Source organism: Cavia porcellus, unplaced genomic scaffold (genome assembly GCF_034190915.1).
Source record: "Cavia porcellus strain 051 isolate PalLab524CR breed Dunkin Hartley unplaced genomic scaffold, mCavPor4.1 scaffold_2, whole genome shotgun sequence".
NCBI lineage: Eukaryota > Metazoa > Chordata > Mammalia > Rodentia > Caviidae > Cavia > Cavia porcellus.
Genome location: NW_026947485.1, coordinates 116,861,766 through 116,883,061, shown reverse-complemented (window position 1 = coordinate 116,883,061; position 21,296 = coordinate 116,861,766). Strand labels below are relative to the sequence as shown.

The 21,296-nt window shown below is 38.4% G+C and overlaps 1 pseudogene; it reads left to right on the top strand.

The window, feature by feature from the left end:
- The first annotated feature begins 6,962 nt into the window (after positions 1 to 6,962).
- Positions 6,963 to 12,346, top strand: LOC100719660 (olfactory receptor 5V1-like; annotated as a pseudogene).
- The last annotated feature ends 8,950 nt before the right edge of the window (positions 12,347 to 21,296 follow it).

Here is a 21,296-nt window from a genome sequence, read left to right as displayed (position 1 = left end):
TCACTGTAATTACAGAAAATTTAGCATACATACACTTATTTTTTCCTTTGTTTTGCCATGCAATTTTTGCATAAATCTTTCTTTTATTTTCCCCTGTGCTATTACAAAGGAAAAACATCACTGGTGTGATTTACATTAAATTTATTGATTATGTGTTCCCCATTCATATGTTCGAAATTATTTGGATTTTTGAAAAAGAGGGGGTTATTCCCCCTGGACTCCTTGCTGTAGGGTTTCCTTAGGGAAAGTGGGTCTAATATAATTTATAGAATCAACAATAACCTAGATCCTAAATAAAAGTGATGAGTTTACTTTTATTAACTGCTCCAATTGGTTGGCTGGATCATCTTGTATTCTTCTTGCTGAAAGGTTTTCTTGGTAATATCACCTCTATTATTTATAGTAATGTAACCTTGATAATGAAATTGTAAATATAATATAATTTTAATTTTGTTCAGATTTAAAGACAATTATGATAATTTTGCTTATTTGGCGAATGTTATTTTCTTAATATAGAAAATCTTGAAGTAACTATTTACTGAAAAGAAAAGCAGCGTATAATACATTTATCACTGACCATACACAAGGGTAAATGAAAAAGAATAAGAAAGTTTGTTTTTTAGACAATTTCTAGTAGAAAGATAATGTTAGATGTATATGCATTATGTTGGTTCTAATTATATTTGAAAACTTTCCTTACAACTGTGTACCAAGTCGTCACAAAAATCATGTGCAGAGATTGTATTTCATTGGATCTTCTTTTTTTATTTAAAGAGAAAAAAAAACAAAACAGTAAAAAGGTACAAGTAATACAGAATTTCAAAAAAAAACAGTAAGAATTCACTAGTTAACAGAGTACATATTGTTATCTTAGAAATAGTTGTTCAAGTTACAAAATTAAAGCATACAAAGTGAACATTCAAACAGTGAGACTGCAAACATTTCTGTTCAATGATCCAACAAAAATTTAGTAATATGGTAATCTATCTTAGACACTTAAATATATATGCAATTATATCCTTTTGAGCACTTTCTTTTCCTCTCTTTTTTACAATAACAATTATACATTTTGGGTTTTATTACTCCCACAGTTCTTATTACCTTTTTTTTTGAAGAGAATAAAACCAAATGTGACAAAATGAAATGGAGTCAGTCAAAACAAAAAGATGGACATAGTACATGGTGTAAACACAGAATACAAAGTGATCAACAATGGTTACCATAATGCCTCTTGCTATCTTTAAAAGAATTGCTTATATCATCAGGTATAATAAAATTGAACAAAACAGTACAGAACAAAACCAGTAAAACTCCAAAACATTGGAGACATTACAGGAATTCAAAAGAAGATAATAGTCAAACCAGAATGGGCATCATAGTGAACCTTATTGCCTTCAAAGTAGTTACCTATACCCTCAAACTTGATACTATCAAACAGAGCAGAACAGAGTCTAATCAGTCATAACAAAATAGTGGGAGTAATACAGGGCTTCGAATTAAGTTAGTAGGAAATCAAAAAAGTTACAATAATATATCCTGCTTTTTCAAATTTATTTTTCCCTTCATTTAAAAAAAACAATAAAAATAAATTAAAGGGCGAGATTGAGATAAGAGGACATAACAGCATAACAACACAGGTAAGAACAGAACAATTTAAGCAATATAGTGTTTCACCACAGGATATTCTGACATAATAGTAGTTACCATAGTGTCCCTTTCCTTGAAATATTTGAGTATAACTTTGCATACTATAGCATCAAACATATCAAGACAATGTGAAACCATAAAAGAGAATGAAAGTATTACAGGGTATTTAGAACCAGCTAACAGAAAATGAGCAATGGTTTCTATATTATCTCTTTGCCTATAAAAATTTTTGTATATACTATCACATATAACAAAATCTAATGAGACATAACCGAGATAAAAACGATGAAGACAGAAGAACAACAGCTTGATGGGACTTCAAAACAGGATGCTATTAAATCAGCACTAGCTATTATGATGTCTTGTTTTCTTTAAAATAGCTGTTCATAACATCACAGACAATAAAATCAAACAACCAAGAATAAAACCATTCCAATTAGAGTGAGGACATTATAAGATGTCAAAGCAATATAATGAGGAATCATGATTACCACATACTTCTATGTATTCATATTATTTCTTATGCTTAGGGAAACAATTTGGTATTCATACATGTGAGTTTGATTTATTTCACTTATGAGTGTGGTCTGAAGCTGTGCCCATTTATTTATAAATATCTCAATGTGATCCTTCTTTATAGCTAACTAGAACTCCATTGTATAAAAGTACAACAACTTTTTAATCCATTCCTCAGTTGATGGACACTTAGGTTGTTTCCAAGATCTGGCTATTACAAATGTGCAGCTATAAACATGGGTGCACATATATCACTGTGGTATGATGTTTTTAATTATTCTCTGGTTTTGGTACTAGAGTAATATTTGATTCCAGGAATGACTTAGGAAGAACTGCTTCCCTTTCAATTTCATTAAAGAGTCTGAGGAATGTCGGCATTAAGTCTTCTTTGTACTTGTAGAATTCTGCAGTGAAACCTTCTGGGCATGGGCTCTTCTTTGTAGGTGAGGACTTAATTGTATTTTCAAGTTCATTAATAGAAATTGGGTTATTCAGCAGTTTTACATCTTCTTGACCTAGCTTTGGTACTTCATATATTTCTAAGAATCTGTCTATTTCTTCTGTGTTATCAAACCTTTGAAAGTAGAGGTTTTCAAAATAGGTGTTGACGATCTTCTGTATTTCTACAGATTCTGTAGTGATTTTGTCTTTTTCATTCCTTAGTGCATGAATTCAAGCTTTTCTTCCCTTTTTTAATAAAGTTGGCTAGGGGATTTTTCTAGATGTTTGAGGTGTAACATCAGGTTATTTATTTGTATTAGTTCTGTTCTCCTGATGTGGGATCTCAGTGCAATAAATTTTCCTCTGAGGACAGCTTTCATTGCATCCCACAGATTCTGGTAAGTTGTATTTGTATTTTTGTTTGCTTGTAGGTATTGTTTAATTTCTTTAACTTTCCTTGTGTCCCACTGATTACTCAAGAGTGTGTTATTCTGTTTTCATGTGTTTGTGGGATTTTTGCAGTATCTTTTATCATTAATTTCTAATTTCATAGTGCTATGATCCGATTACATGCAAGGGATACTTTCAACTCTTTTGCATTCATTTAAATATGTTCTGTGAGCTAATATATGGTCTATGTTAGAGAATGACCCATGTGCTGCTGAGATGAATGTGTATTCTGATATTGTTGAATGGAACACTCTGTATATGTCTATCAAGTCCATTTGTTCACAGGTGTGATTTAGTTCTGTTATTTCTTTGCTGATTTTCAGTCTAGTTGATCTGTCCCTTGGTATCAGTGGTGTGTTAACATCTCCTGTTATAATTGTGTTACTGATAATTTGGTTTTTCATTTCTGTTAATACTTGTTTTATATAACTAGGTGCTCTGTAATTTGGTGCATATATATTTAATATAGTTATCACTTCCTCTTGAAGTTTTCCCCTAACTAGTATGTAATGACCTTCTTTATCTCTTCTGATCATTATTAGTTTGAAGTTCACATTGTTTGCAAAGAGAATAGCTACTCCCGCTTTTTTGGTGGTTCCTGTTGTATGAAGTATTGTTTTCCATCCTTTGACTCAATCTGTGAGTATCCTTTTGGGTTAGATGCATTTCTTCTAGACAGCATATGGTTGGATGTTGTTTCTTGATCCATTCTGCCAATCTGTTTCTTTTAATTGTTGAATTGAGACCATTTATATTAATGTTATAACTGTTACATATTGGTTTATTGTTAACATGTTATCTTTCTGCTGTTGTGTTATTATCTTTCTGTTCTTTTTAACTGTCTGCTTTGCTTAGTGGTTTTTTTCCTAAGTTATCTAAACTTTCTTTCAGTATTTTTGCATAGTTGGCTTGGTGGTCATGAATCTCTTCAGTATTTCTTGGTCAAAGAAGTATCTTATTTCTCCATTGATTTTGAATGACACTTTTTCAGGGTACATCAGTCTAGGTTGTAAATCATTTTCCTTTAGGATCTGAAATACTTCACTCTATGCTCTTCTTGACTTTATTGTTTGTGCTGAGAAGTCTGCTTTGATTCTGATAGATTTTCCTCTGTAGGTGATCTGTCTTATCTCTCTGAAGGGTTTTAATATCCTATCCTGGATATCTGACATCCTGATTATTATATGTCTGGGTGTAGTTTTACTGTGGTTATGGCTATTTGGTGTTGTATATGCTTCACTGATCCTGATATCAGTTTCCAATCTCATGTTTGGGAAATTTTCAGCTATTACTTCTCTAAATATCCCCTTTACATACTTTATGTTGTCCCTTTCTTTTTCATTTATCTGTATCAATCTTACATTGTGTTTCCTTGTGTCATTTTGCAGTTGTTGAATTGTTATTTTCAAAAGATCTTTCCTTTCCTGTTCACTGGCTGCAATCTTGTCTTCCAGGTCTGAAATTGTATCTTCACTTCCATTAGGCAGTTTTTACAGCTTTCAGTGGAATTTTGATTTCCTGTATATCCCTTTGCATCTGCTTTATGTATTCTGTTGTTTTCTTATATTGTTCATCTAGGGACTCTACCTTTTTGTTTAGTTCCTCCAATTTTTTAACTGTGTCTTCTCTAGATATGTTCAGCATCTCCTTCATTTCTTTTATCATTTCTTCTTTTACCTGGGAGATTATTTCTAGTTTGAATTTCTTTAAAGGTTCCTGTAGTTCCTTCTTTATTTCAGTTGCTATTATGTCAGATTTTTCAGGTGTATGGCACACATTTTCTACTGTGTACATCACTCCTAAGGTTTCTTGGGATGGGCTGGAGGTTTGAGATTGTAATTTGGTCTTTCATTTTGTCATTTTCCTATATTTCTGTGTTTCAAGTGTTATTCCAAGTCTTGCCTAGAATCTGTTGGAAATCCTCTTCTATGCCCTCAGCTCCTGGGACTCTGGTCGCCAAGTTCCGCAGTTGAGAGATGGCCACTGGGGGCGGGGCAGGCTGGCTCAAGACCTGCTGGTCTGGTCCAGTGCAACAGGAAGCCATGAAGTTCCCTGTTGGGGGCCTAGCAAGGATCTCAAACTAGCTGGATTCAGGGGATGGGGCGGGGAACATTCACCCCAGGCCACCCAGCCTCTGGAACAGATGGCACCTACTTGCTCAGAGTTCCAGAGTCCACCAAGCATGGTTGGGAGTGGGGAGCCCATTGCAGGCCTGCTCAGGACCCACCACACTGGTCCAGTGCACCTACAAGCCATGAAGTTCCCTTTCCAGGGCCGAGCGAGGGTCCCAATCTAGCTAAGCTTGGGGGTGAGGTGGGGGAAACTCACCCCAGGCCACTCATCCTCTGGGACTGATGGTGCCCACTTGGTTAGAACTCCAGAGTCTGACAAGCACAGCTGGGAGCTGCGAGGCTGTTGCAGGCCCACTCAGGACCCACCAGTGGTCCAGTGTACCTGGAAGCCACGAAGTTCCCTTGGATCTTCTTTAATTTAGAGAGGGTGAACTCCTTCTCCTTGAGGTTAATGAGAAGTGTTACAAAATTTTTCCTTAACAAAGATTTATTGACAATGTTATTTTTATTTTTCTCATTAGAAATATATACAATACATTCTTTTGTAGATTGAGAAGTTTGCTGATGTAAATATAAATATCTTCATGATATGAAGTTTTCATTTTAGATATCAAAACCATAAAAATATAAAAAACTATAAATATGGTCGAAAATGGTCTCAATTTCATGTCTTTCTCATTAATAGTCAACCATCATGTGTACTAATTTTCTTTTTTTTTAATTTTAAAGAGGATGAAACAAAACATAACAAAGCAGATCAGAAAAAAACAATGTAGGTGACACAGATTTCAAAGCATGACAACAGGAGATCTACAGTGGGTACCATAATGTCTTTTGATTTCTTCTAAATAGTTGTCTATAACTTCACACACAATGAATTCATATAAAACAAACTAGTATAAAGCTGAACAAAACAGAATGCATTAATTTTCAATTTTAACTGGAAATAGCATTGAAAAATTTCCCCAAGCATAATGTTCTTGAAGGGGTGTGTACAGAGATTTTCATTTGATTTTCTAACCAAATTTTACCCATGAGTTTACCGTCACATACATATCATCTTAAAGGGAAAAGCTGTTTTTAAAGTTAGAGAAAAATTCCACAGAGTAGTTATATACAGACTTTTAGCCAGTTTCTTACAGTCTGATTGGTGCATTGTTAAGGTAAATGCTAATGTTTTTATTTCAGTAATATGATTTTGAATTTCCAAAGCGTTCTGTGCTGTGTCATTGCAGTGGAGACACTCTGAACAGATATCATATTATTTATGCAGTCCTTGAGCCTGCACTGACTTAGGTTTTTCACTCTTATTTCTCACATTTTGCAACATTATTTTAAAGAACATACACATCATCTACAATAAATATCTTTGAAATGCTAACATATGGTATCTAATACTAAAACATGTAAAATATACAGCACAAACATATACAACAGACTATTTCTACCTTCAAACAGGAGGGTGTGTAAAACTGCACACACTGAGATACATAAAATCTAATGAAGTGACTTCACACACTGCATTTCAGTAAAAGGTGAACTCTCTTAAATTTCAGTGATGTGCATTCTGAAGACTCAGAATGGTGACAGGCAAACTCTCTTGAGTCTATAGAGTACTCTCATGGCTTCCGGCTGAGGAAGACCAAGAATGTCAAGAAATGAGAGCATAGTACTTCAAAAACTTAAACTCTCCTACAAAATTAGGACCAACATAATTCATCATCAACCACACATCAACTGTTTTCTAATAATTTCTCAGCACTGAGGTTTTGATTGCCACCTTACTCTGAGTTTATTGATTTCTTCCCTGCAGAGTGACATTGGAGGAGACAGGAGATGGACACCTACAAAGTCACCGTGGTGACTCAGTTCAACCTCATTAGACTCTCTGACCTCCCTCAGGTGTGCTACCCTCTCTTTGTGGTCTTTGCCATCATCTACCAGGTCACTTTGGCAGGAAACAGGGCCATCCTCCTGGCCATCAGTACTGAGACCAAGCTGCAGATGCCCATGTACTACTTTCTGGGAAACTTGTCCCTCTTAGACATATTCTGCCCATCCATTACTGTGTCCAGGATACTCTGGAATCTTGTGACTGAGGACCACAGCATTTCTTTTGTTGGCTGTGCCCTGCAGCTATATTTCCTGGTGGCCCTGTCTGGGACTCAGGTCTTCTTGCTGGCTGTCATGGCTTATTACAGATATGTGGCCATCTGCTTTCCACTTCGCTACTTTTGTCATCATAAGGAAGGCTCGCTGTGCCCAGCTCGTACCAGGTTCCTGGGCTGCTGGGTTTCTCAACTCCACCATTGGCACAGTGTCAACCTTTAGCTTGTCCTTTTGCAGATCCAATCTGGTTAACCAGTACTACTGCGATATCCCACCACTGGTGACCTTATCTTACTCATCTAGCTATGTGTCTGAAATATTGTGTTAGTGGTGGGGGGCATCTCTGGGTTCATTTGCTTCCTGACCACCTTGATCTCCTATGTCTACATCATCTCCACCATCCTGAAATTCCAGTCTGCAGAAGGGAAGCGCAAAGCATTCTCCACGTGTGCCTCCCGTCTTCTGGTGGTCTGTCTGTTCTATGGCACAGCCATTTTCACCTATGCCCCTCCTCCAGCTGATGCTTCCCTATCAGAGTCAGGCTCATCTCCATGCTCTATGGGGTCATCACCCCCATGCTCAACCCTATCATCTACAGCCTGATGAACACGGAGGTGAAAAGGGCCCTAACAAGGTCTTTGTGTGGTAGAAGTTCACAATAAGTGCAATAGTAAAGCAGAATTGCTCAGCACTCTATTTGCTTCTATTCATAATGAATTCTTAGGATGAATTTTTACCATAACATTTTTTTCTTGACATATAGAAAATATACCTGGAGATATACAGAAATTTATACACATATATCGATACAGTTTTAGTTAGACCTAACTATATTATCTGTGTTTATCTTCTGCTACCTTAGATTTTGTTACCCAAAGATAATCTTTCTGTGACTTACAAATGTAGCAGCCTGACCTGAGGAAAACTGTGTTTTGCTGTCTTATGTATATCTATTTGCATATCCTTGCCTATTTCTATATGTGCTAAAGAAGTTTATATGTATGATCTATATTTAGGTGTTTTTGTGCCTATTTTTAAATGTGCACTTTGCCATGTATCTATACACTATTTTAGACTTCTATTTTAGATATAACTTGACAAATTATAGCTGTGAATATTTCTGGATATTATGCCATGGTTTATAAGCACAGTGTTCAACAATTAAATCAGTTTAATTAATACAGTCCGGTCTTCAAATACCTTTCATTTTCTTTGTGCAGTGGAAACAGTTTACTAGCTTTGTGGGTTTAAATGTAAGTTACTTTACTGACTCCATCTGTTATGCTGTGCAATGTCTTGTCGGAGGGGAAAGGACATCATCTACCCAGCTGAAGCTGTGCGCCTCTCAGTCCTCCCCTCCCCATTGCTCCTCACACATACCCTCTGCTCACCAGCAGTCAGCTCTGTCTCTTTCAGCTCAGTTTCCTAAGATCTTGATACAAGTGACAAAAGGCAGCCATTTACCTCTGTACCTGGCTCATTTCACTTAGCATTATGGTTCTCAATTTCATACATTTTGGTAGCAACATCAAATCTCATTTTTAGTGCTAAATGTATTCAATTGTGTGTTCAAACCACCTTACCTCACAGTTCTTTTGCTGAAGAACATGCAGTTTAATTTTGAATTTAACTTCTCTGCACCGTGCATCAATGTGTGTGGAGAAGCAGACTTTTTCATCATATTAACTTCAGGCATTCTAATCAGTACCTACACATAGCACTATCAGATCCTCTGAGAGCTTCATTTTCAGATGTGTAAGAAACTCCATATCTATTTGCATAAGAGTGTGCTAGTCTCATCAGTAATGTACAAATGTTCCTTTTTCCTCACATCCTTGACCAGAGTTGCCTTTATGTTTTTATTTATTGATGCGTACTTATTTCTAATTAACAAGTGATCAGAACATTCATAGTCCTCTTTTGATACCTGCCAATATGAAAGTGAGGGGTTTCCTCATTGTGCTTTTTAGTGTGTCTTCCCTGATGGTTAGTCATATTGAGTACCATTTAAGTCTGTTGACCAAATCTATGACTTTTTAGAATATTTTATGATTTGGATAATAATTTCATTCTAGAGATATGTCTGCAAAGTGCGTTTTTTCTAATCTTTAGAGTGTTTCTTGACTCTTTGATAGGGATTGTTTAAAATCTAGGTTTTTCTGGAAGCAGGAATAGTTTATGCTAATTTTTCCAAAACACGAATATAGTCTACATTCCCATTCATTTATATGTTTTTCAGATTTTTTCACTATCTTCTCAGTTTGATGCATACACATATTTTTGTTTCATGATGATTCTCACATATTTATGTTTTTTGTAGTTACTACATATGAGTTTGCTTTTTTCCTTCTTAACAAAATTTTGGTTGTTAAAAATCATATCTTATATCTTTTGTAATCACAATAACTACAAGTTCTTAGCAAGAGCAATGTTAGAAATTATATAAGTAGATACAGACTGAACAACAGACTTTTGAATCAACAGTGTGCCATTAAGCAATTCATGGGAAAATTGCCAAATGTTTAGAAGCAAATGAAAATAGAAATACAATTTAACCTGTGAGATATAAAAAAGTATTATTAAGAAGGAAAATTATTGCAATAGTTAGCTACAGAAAAAATTGCAAGGTTTAAAGTAAATGTCACAGTGATGCATCTCAAGGTCTTAGAAAAGCAAAAAGAAACTATATTCAAATTGAAAGGAAGGTACAAAAAACAGAACCCTAAACAAGCAAAGAAACCCCAAAGCAATAATAAATAAATAAAATTATGGCAAAAATAAATGAAAGAGAGTACAAAAGAAAAATACAAAGAATCTATAAAACAAAATTTCTTTGAAAAGTTGTAAATGGTAAAACAGCTAGAACTGACACAGTCACAGTAAAAAAGAGGCAGAGAGGCAGAGAGAGAAGCGATACAGAGAACCTAAAAAAACAAAATTGGAAGTGCAAAAGGAAATGTTATAATTGATAATAAAGAAATTCAAAAGATAGGAATAATGAGAAAACACATTAATTTATTAAACCATAAAATGTAAATTAAGTTGACCATTTTTTGGATATAAATGACTTGGCAAAACTAAGTACAATGTATATATAAAATCTAAATAAACCAATAAGAATGATACTGAGAATGAAATGTCTCCAACCAATGACTCACTGCTGTACTTTACCAAGTATTTAAAAAGTTAACCCTAATTTTTGGTACATTATTTTATAGAATGAAAATGTAGGGAATCTTTCTAAACTCATTTCATGAGGCCAGCATTATGCTGCTACCAAAGTTGACAAGGAAACAACAAAAATAAACCTATAGACCACTGGCCCTGATTACGATAGATGAAAAATATTCAATAACTTATAAATCAAGATCATAACACATGAAAAAATCATTCATCATAACCAAACAGTCTCATGCAATGATGGTTTAATATAAGACAAGCAATAAATTTTATCGCGTGTATTTAATATATGTAAATATATTACTTTAAAGACTTTTAGGAAGCCAAGAATACTTGGATTTATACTTAGCATATATTTTAAATTTTTTAACTTAATTAGAAGCAAGCTAGACATTTTACTATTATAAATGCATTTATAACTATCTCTTTCTTACATACCGAGTTTATTTTTGAGTTACAAAATCTGAGACACCAGCTCAATACAAATCAGTGTCTGAACTCAACTGTTCTACAAAAGGAAAATTAAATCCTAAAATTTACTGTAGTTAAGTTGTAGTAAGATACATCTCTGAACAACTGAAAATACAATTTTGATTGATGAGGAATCTAAGCAAACATACACTAAGAATTCAGACAATGCATTTATTTTATTTTACAGCAAGTGTAACTTAAGTTACGTGTTGAGATTTCTTGTGCCCCTATGCAGGTGGTCAGCCACAGGCGAGCTGGAGAACATGAAGGTCCCTGAGTGATGCTACTCAGTGCAGCGCCAGCTCAGAAGAGTCACACTGTCAGCCAGCATGACGGGTGGTCCAGGCCACCAGAGCTCATCAGCACTGACCCAAGGGGGTTACATGGTTGTGGGGCAGGCGATGAGCCCTGGGAAAATTCGAAAAAAGCAATGGGGTGGAATTTGTCAAAGTCATGATGACCCAGAAAATATGTTCACAACCCAGGGTCCAAAGTGACACTATTGCCCCTGAGCACTGTACACAAAACCAGTCAGAAAAGTGCTTTCTAACCTTTTATTTACCTTTGGAGGAAGCCACGTGAGCCTTTCTACTGGACAGTTTAAATCCGGTGTCAGGCCAGATGAGATTCTGGTAGAACAACTCTCCAAATCTCCATACAGGAGAAAGCAATCCAAGAATTTCAGATACCAGAGACCCCTGTCCTTTATACTGAGGCTGTTGTGAGTCTGGTCACCGCTGCTCTCTCTCTGGCCTCCAGGGAATGTGTACCTTCACTAACTGTCCTGCTGGTCTGGTCCACTTCGTGCCCAGGACACCAAGGACCTGGAGAGAATCTTCTCAGTCCCCACCACAGGGTGACATTTTATGGGCACAGAGGGAGGGACCTGAGCTGGGTGCCTCTCAGTTGAAGGTGAAATCTTTCAAGCAGCAGAAAAAAATGTGCAAAATTTTAACATATAGAACTACAAAAGGCATTCACCCATGGGGGTGGGGATGAGTTCAAAAGGGCAAAATTAAAGCAAATGTGGATGTCACCTACCCAAATTCACTCCAAACAGTCTCAGGCACAGTAGCATTAATTCAGAGGGTACTTTCAATTGTATAGCGCATATTATACCACAATAAAACAACCTTCTTCTAAGTGAAACAGCACAGATTTCTTTAAGGAGTACTGAAGCAGGATAAATTCTTTACCCCAAGCAAAGCACAACGAAGATTTCCGAACCCACTGTATTTTCCCTTACTGTATCTTCAGAACAAACTGATCAGGAACAAAAGTCTCAACCTAATAGAAAACTAGCACTGTAGATTGGCTCCTGAAAGGCCCTAACTTTGTGTTGAGATCTCCAAATTGGCTCACAAGAAGCCCTGAAGATGAGGAAAAGAAGCCCGGAATTAGCCATCACCGTCTTGAGACTGCACCAGGGCTCTCCAAACCTTGCGATCACAGCTTCCTAAGCAGCCACCCTTCCATTTTAATAAAAATGCGGGGGCAGTGGGTCCTGGTTCCTTTCCTCCAGCGCAGAGCGGGCAGAACAAAGCTGTTGCAACTGTCCTGTCCAAGACTCCCTCAGGAAACACTGCTGCCCTCTGCTGTCCATTTCGTTCCCAGTTGGCCCAGGCAGACCCCTGAACCTGGGCCTTGATTATCTGGATTCATTTATCAGTACGACATCCCGACCAGCAAGAAGCCCTTAGCCATGTAAAAATAATTTATTCACACTTTGATCAAATCAGGAAGGTGAAGAGCAACACTGTAGCTTGCAGAAGTGGAAAACCAAAACGATGTCACGCGCACGGTTTGGCCGGGCTTCGCCACCAGGGGGCGCAGGAAGGACAGTGGCGTGTCAATTCTACTTGGCGGGTCAGAACTGGAATTGGAGCATTCTCTCCTGGCCTGAGGAAGATGGAGAAATGGCCTCGCCATTCCTAATTTTCAAAGATACATTTTAACCTCTCAGTTACAGTATTAAAGCAGTATGAGAGGGGCTGGGGATTTAGCTCAGCAGCATAAGCACCTGCCTTGCAAGCAGGTGGTCGTGAGTTCGATCCCTGGTACCGATAAAAATGAAATAGACAAAAAAAAAAAAAAAAAAAAAAAAAAAAAAAAGCAGTATGAGAGCAAAAAAGAAAGAAAACACTAAGAAAAAATATTAAGTAATAAAATAAGATTACAGAAACAATTCCAAATATTTTTATAAAATCAGTCAGAACAAATAGAAAAATGAGCATCCAGTTAGAACTCCAAATATGAAGGAAAAATATCCAGAGAAAGCATGGCCATTTCGGAGGTAAATGACAGCGGGTTTTACTTTCTGTACCTCACAGGAGGTGGTTTGTTAACCCTAGCTCCCCCAGCTAAGGTAAAGCTCACAGCCCTTTACAGGGTGTGTAGGGGGCACCCTGGGCTGTGTGCAATACCTTAGGTCATTGTTCTTGGCACTTGGGTTGTTTCTTTTTGCTAGCACAAGCCCACACATTCCAAGAAGATTGTCACCTAATTCAGCTTCCATGCTGCTTCCTAACCATCATGTGCCATGTCCAATTCTTTTACCACATGCAAGAACCTAGAAACCGATGTAAAACCAAATCATCCATAATAATAGAAGCACTCACGCTTTATAGCATGACATGATCACTTGATGTCAAATAATCAACCAAAACTCAACAATATATGCAGATTTGAATTTACAAAAGAATGCTCTTTGTACCTATTAATGCAGGCAGGTGATTCATTGCTAAGAAGGTAAAAATGAGTTGATTTGAATTGCTTTACTTATATGGTATTAACTCTGGTTACACTGTTCTAACCCAGCTTCCAGCTTGCCCTTTGCTAGGGCATTCAAGGTATATACTTCCCTCCTTTGAAGCAAATTCCCTGGAGCAATGCTGTTGGCATTGGTACTGTGCTTTTCAATGGCCACATCAAAATTCTGAATCTTGAGGTCCCTCAGTAGTGAGAGCACTGAATCCTTATTCAAACACTTGAGGATAAACTTTCCATGAGGAACTTTTCCTTTGACAGTGGTCATAGCTGATTCCTTTACCATTGAGGAGGTACAAAGGCTGGATCTGCTTGATGCTATGAACAGTTATGTGGTCATCTGACACTGTATAATTTATTACACAATCAGCAATTCTGAAATGTTCCTCTTATTGGTGTTTAAATTATTTGTCATTTAATGGACATAAAAATTCTGTGTATTAATCAAATATGATGTGTATCCATGGCGGAGTCAGTAACTTTAGTTAACTAACTCAGCCATTATTTGATATAGTTATCATTTTTTGTGGTGAGACTACAATATCTACCCTTTTACCAATTTTCCAGAGCATGACACTTCGTTATTACTTGCAATCACTGTGTGATACACTCTCAATGTTTCTCCACAGTGTTAAAAATGGTTCATGAGAAACCACCTGCACACAGGTTTTATGTGAGCAAAAGGCTGACTTTACTCTATCTGGGTGAAGACAGACTGAGATTGTGAATGATTTCCACAGCTGACCAAAGGAGAAGCTAAATTTTATAGTATTTGCATATGGGATTATAAGCCCACGCAGTCTGGGTGGAATGTTTGGTGTCAAAGTTCCCAGGACAGTGAGTGCAGGTGTATAGATAATACTGGACTTTCCTTGGCCTCAAAGAATATATGTCCTGTCCTAAATTTTCTTTATGGCCAAATGTTCTGTTTTCCAAGGGCAGCGTGGCCTGTTAATGGTTTCCTGTTGTTTGTGGAGGGCACCATGTTTGCTGACAGGGTCTCTCTCAGGTCAGATGTGTCATTCCTGAATTTTGGTGTTATATATCGAGGAGAGCAGGAACACAGAGAATATTTCTCTCCGTTACTTTGTACAAGACAAATGGAACCTTGTGGGCAATCTAACTGGGAGAGACATTTTGGGGAAGGAGTGCTATTTCAAGGAGTGGTTAGAGACAGCATCTGTCTCTGCATCAATGGTGATGACTTGACTGATAAGCAGGGGTATTAGTTGTATGGTTGTATGTTATTGGACCTGGGTCCTAAAGGAGAAAAGCAAGTTCTGGTTTCCTGGTGAAATGTCTATGTTTGGGCTGAGGTCTATGTTTGGGCTAGTCAGGGTGCAGATGCTGGTCCAGTTAGTAGTGAGGCACAAGTAGGTGGAAATCCCACAGTGGCAAAGACACTTGGCCGGTAAGCAGAATTAGTTGTGGCACTGAAGAAGGGTTTGATTCTTTGATTTTCTCTTTCGCAGATACCCAGGTGTCTGCTAGGGCACCATCTCTCAGGCACTGGGAGGGTCTCTGGTGGGGGATTTCACGGTCAGCTATCATTCTGTTTTGCCAGTATAGGAAGAATCTTTTGGTGTCTGTTAGGAGCTATTGTAAGGAATGATCAAAGTTGGGCAAGAAGAGGTGATCTGAGTGAGTGTGAGATAGACTACAGAGTTCAGAGAGTATGGTCATGAATGGGTTGTAGCTGCCAGTGCAGAACTGTGGCTGTCTAATGAGCAGTGATATCATCACAAGTTTGGAAAAAGTAAATAAGCTGAGTGGGGCATCCAGAGTATTCTAGTACTCAGTGAGGTTGGTTGGTGAGCAACAATATAAGAATCCAAGCAGCCAAATTGATAAATTTGGAATTTAATTAACTGGCCTTAAGACCACTTGTATACAGACCCCCCTGGTTCAGGGTCCAAACAAGCGGCACCAAACTGGAAAGTTACAGAGGTTTTAAAAGAGAAAATCACAAAAGACATCCTGTTGGAAACAATTTAGCTCAAATATTACAGTAATTTTGGTTGACACCTGTATCCTGCTTCTTTTGTTGAGCCAGTTAATTTTTTTTCCTGTGGGTACAGGTCATTATGATTTTCTCATGGGACTTGTACTCTGAGTAATTTTACATTTTCCGGAGTCAAATACAGGGCACTAGTTAAATTCACGATGCAAGATGGTGTCGGTTATGCCAAGCTAAAATATTCCCCACTGGTTTTAGTGCATGAATCACATCCTTGATTCCTGCTCATCCTTTTAAAAGTCATCTTTTAAAAAAAAATCTACATTTCATAGATCCTGCTATTGGGAATGTATAATCATTAATTTAAGAGATTGGACTTGGCTTTGGATATTAAACAGTTTATCTTGCAGGGGTCAATAATAATGATCATTTGGAGGAAAATCAGGAGTTCTGCCAGAGCTGAGAGTAAGGTGGTCAGCCACCGGGTGGTGGAAAAGAAAGTTTTATATCAACTCTGTTGACGACGCCTCTCATTTTTTTTTTTATCAGCTAGGCACCATCTGAGCTGACTAAGACTGTACCTATTCGTCCCCATTAACTCTGAATGGTTGGTGTAAAAGCAACAAGATTCACCAAGGGTTAGGCGTAGACCTCTGTTTTAAGAACAGGAGGTCTAGACCTCACCGGTTCTGAAGGACCATCTTAGCCAGGGAGTTTAAAGACTCCTCCAAGCAATGAACATTATGTTTAAGTGTGCCCAGATCACAATCCAGTTCTTTGCTTAGTATCTGGTAATTTTGGTCTCCTACTATCTCCACTAAATCTGAGAGTGCCTTACCTTTGAATCTTTCCAGTCTTATAAGCTTTTTTCTAATATCCAGGGATAACTGGGAAACTCTTTAGGTGCCCAACTCTTTAGGTGCTTTTAAAAACAGTTACTTGGAAGTCAACTAATCTGTCTAAACAGAGGTAAGTTAGAGACCTGACAAGGCTCCATCTGTGTTCTAGGAGTGTCTCCTATACACCTATTGATCCAGAGGCACCTGAGAATAGATGTGCCCTAAATATATAGCATTTGTCTCCCAGTCTGCCCCAGATACTAGAAAAAAGCTTCAAAGGCTAGAAAGATTCAAAGCACTCTTAGGCACTCTAAGAGTTAATAGAGATAGCCCAAAAGGTCTTCAACAACTGAGAAGACCCACTGGGACTTATAATCAATCGACTTCCAATTGTAGTCTCCCTTAACCCTGCAGCCACCCCAATCCTGGTACGCCAATATCTACTCTGTTTACAAGCCAAGGTAAAAATTTCCAAGCACATTCCAAGGCTAAAAGAGGCCAGTATCTTGATTCCTTGTAAGTCAGCCTGGAATATGCCTTTGCTACCTGTCCAGAAGCCTGCGACTTCAGGTTCACCATTGGCCTATCCAAGACCTCCAAGAGGTAAATAAAAGAATCATGACTCTACACCCCACTGTTCCTAACCATGTAGTTTGCTCAGTTTGATGCCTGGAAGGGTCTGGCTGTGTGTCCTGACTGGGTTTTTTTTTTTTTTTTTTATCTTGTCAGTAATAGGGAAAGTGACTGAGGATATTCTGTTGGGGAGTTGGAGTGGACCCTTCACTTAACACTGGGGGTAGTATGAGAGATTACTATGGACCCAGACTGACAAGGGACTGTAAGGGCCATGCAGGTTACTGCAGACATGGAAATACAGAGCCTGCAATTCTGGCTAAGGAAGGATTAGACTAGTTTAGCCAGGAATGAGTTAACTGCATGGTGTTGGAGAAATAACTAGGGATGGTGAGGAGAAGTTGGGGTACAACTGTGGGGCATCATGAAAGGAAGAAGAGAGCAAACTAAGCCAGAGTACATAGCAAAGGTAAGAGGAGGAACCTCAACAGGGCAAAAATGAGTTTAAGCATGAAAAATTATTCTTCCCTGAGGAAAAGGGCTACTGAGTTGTAGTCTCAGAAGAACTGAGAGTGAAACCACAGGAAAATTCATTATAGAAACAGAGGGTGTTTAAGTTCCTGTCAGTAACTGAACAAGACATGATGGGAATGGAAAGAAAGGAAAGCAATTTGATCTCCTCTGGGGAGCCCTGAATATAGGCTCTACACAGAGAGCCCTGAGAAAAAAGAGCTTCTATCTGGGTAAAGAAGGACCAGAGTGGGAAAAGTCAAAGCAGATGAGTGAGAGAAGCAGATGAAGCAGGAGACGCAAAGGCAAGGCATTTAAGCATCTTCTGGAATTCAAGTCAGCCTAAGGGAAGCAAGGGAGATTCCTTGCAGTTTCCATGAGGAGGTAAGGTCCAGTGAGGGCAGCAGGATTGGTGTCCATACTGCAGAGGTCTTGCAGATGAACAGCCGTTGGGACACCATTACTGATCCACCTGCCTCCACTCGAGCTGCAGCATTGGGAGTTTAAATCTTCAGTGAGGTCAGTTTGTAGCCATGCTATCCTCATAGCAGTGAATGTAGGAGAGTGCAGGAGAGTGCAGGAGAAGGTCAGAATCTTATTGAATTTCTTTTCATGTTTATCACAAAACAGGGCGAAAGTATCTGATGAGTCTGGCCTCTGGGCTGAGGTTTGGCCTGAGCTGAAAAGTGCAACCATACAAGAGCGCAAATGCATCATATCCAACAGGTTCTGAGGTTGGCTTGGATGTAAAGGTGGGGATGATTAGGGGCAGGAAAACTTGTGTTTAGTTATATGAAGATTGATTGGGTAGAGTTTGGAAAAACTAAGGAGGAGACTGTTTTTAGAGCCTATTTTAAGGACTGAAGGGGCAAATAAGGGGAAGTCTTGGGATCTAAGGGCTCATTGGATTCTCTCTTTACAAGTATATAGAGGGGTTTAGTGAAAAGGGCAACCACAGAGAAAAAAGTATCTTGTTATGCCAAGAAAAGAAAAGATCTGTTTGGTGTTGGGGTTGGGATCTAGAAGAACCAGTGGATGGACTAGAAGTAGAGCTCAGGCATGTTTTGGGAAATGATGCCCAGGTAGCTGATAGACAGGGAAGTAATTTGCGCTTTCAAGGGAGAAACATGGTATCCCTTGGAATCTAGATGCTGCAATACTAAGAGAGTGCCTTTACAGGACTACTTATAGGAGGCACTGAAGAAAAGGCCACCTACATATTGCCAAAAGTGAGCAGAGGTGGCAAAAAGAAAGTGGATCATGTGCAAGAGACTGATTGACATTGTGGGGCTGTCCTGAAATCCCTGTGGCAAAATGGTCCAGGTAAACTGCTGGGACAGGAAAACATCTCGGTCTGTAGAGGCAAAGATGAAGAAGCTGTGAGGAGAGTGCAGAGGAGAAGTAAAAAATGATGTTTACATCTAGGACAGAGTAATGAGTGGTAGATGGAAAGATGGGTGACACAGTATGTAGGGGTTAGGTACCATGTGGAGTATGATGAGGATTATCTGAATGATAGCATGGAGATATTGTACCACTCTGTAAGAATCACTGTTTTCCATTACCAGGAAAAAAGGGAGTTGATGGGAATTAAAAGGCTGTGTCACATTGGATGAGAAATAAGAGGCTGTGGGCCCCCACATCCTGGATTGGGGATGGGGTATTGCTGTGGGGCAGGGTAAAGCTGTTCAGATTTGAGAGGGATAGTAAATGCCTACTGGAATGAAATTAGCGATGGGGTGGAAGTGTCCCAGACTCTGGGGTGGAGATGAGGATAAATGTTTGGAGTATAGGCAGTCAGGAATAGGGAAGAGGTGATTAACATGACTATAAGGGATTACTCTGTCCCAGCAATGTACAGAGTAGCTGACAAGTTGGTTAAGAGTTCTCACCCTAAATAGGGGTTTCAACAAGTGAGAATGACTAGAAATGAGTGTGGAAAGAAGTGTTGACACAATTTTCAGCAGATTGGAGGTGTTTTAAAAGGTCTGGAGATGTTGTTATTAATGCCCTAAACAGTAGTTGGAGCTAGAGAAACTGGGTCTGGGAAAGAAGAAAGTGTGTGTTATGGTTGACACATTGTGTTAACTTCAGGCATTTAGAAGTTAACTAAGGGACTCAGCAAGAAGCCAGAATCCACACTTTGTAAAGTATGGATTCTCATTTGGTGAAACAGGAGAGCAAGGAGATTTTGTGAGTGCTATGCCTGCCTTGGGAGGAGGGTGTGGCCAGCACAGAATAAAAGGAAAGAAAAGAGGCTTGCTTTTCCCTTCTCTTAGTCTTATTTCCTTGCTGTCTTTGGTCTCTTGAAGTGCTACCCCTGTGCCATGCTACCCTGCCTTGGAGTCAGCTGCTTATGGACTGAAACCTCCACAAACAATGAGCTAAATAAATTTTCCCTTTTTTAGTCTCAGGTGTTAGGTCCCAGCAAAGAATTTGATATCAGCAGGGGTCCATTGCTGTGACTATACCTCACCATATAGGTCAAGAACCTTTGGAAATGCTTGTGGGAAGAGTTTGCAAAAGTTCATAGACGTCAGATGAAAGGTAGTACTGGAACACCTCAAACTGTTTTGTATGAGTAGATAGAAATTCCACCCCAAAATCTGAGATGATAGAAATTCTATCAGTAAAGACATGGCTCTCGTGGTTTCTGTTGGGAAGAAAGACTGCACTGAGTTTTGGACTCCAGATGATGTGTGCTATTCTTCAGAAGGAAGTGTTTCTGCATGTTGCTTATGTCCATAGACTCTGCTTGAGACTCAGAGTAAGGACAGTGGACTAATTAACCTGACATAAGAAGTTTCAAGGAAATTCAATGCTTAGGGTGTTCATGGCTATTGTTGGAGCTTTTAGTTAGATCTATGTTGAGAATCAAGAGCAAAGAACAGAGCAGGATCATTTAAAGTGTGAATTTGGCCAGAAAGGAAGTTGCCATAAAATGGTGCACTGTAAAGATAGAGCCTAAGAGATCTCAATTGCTGAGAAGAAGCAGGTGAATCTAAAGATGGCTTGAGGGAAAGACAAGAAGCAGTAATTCTCCATAATTTGCAGCTATAACACTGCAAAACTTACAGACTTTGCTTCGAAGAGAAAGCTGAAGTATATTATGGTCCTAGATGGTTGTAGTATAGAAAATTTGTTCCTCAGAATTTGATTTAGAGTGCCCAGCAATCATGGGGCTGGAGCCACTCAAGCCCTTTGGAGCTTAAAATTTGCCACAGACTGCCTCAAATAGTGGCATGAAACCGCAAGATTTAATGTTTGCCCTGCTGGATTTTGGATTTCCTTTGGTCCCAATCCTTTGTATTTCCCTGTTTTAAACTTTTGAAATTGAAATGTTTATCTTGTTTCAGTGAGTGTTTGAAGTGTTTTACTTTGCTTTTATTCAATCAGGGATTTGGAGCTACAAGTTTACTTTAAATCCAGAGGAGACTTGGGACAGGAACTTTCAAGCAATGTTAAAACTGTTAGGACTTTAGCAAGTCTTGCAGGTGGACTAAATGATTTTTTCATGAGGGAATGTCCATGAGCCTTTTGGGGACCAGGGACAAAATGTTATGCTTCTAATGTAATATAAATATAATGTTGAGAGAATTAGTACTGGTTCTTAAGGATTTTTAAATAGTGTAATAATGTTCAAGTTGTAAAATGATAAGAATCAGCATTCTTGTATCTGGAAACCAGTTTAAACAAATGTGTCTGGTTTCCAAGTGAACAAGGGGTGGATTTTAATGGGTGACACACTGTATCAACTTGAGAATT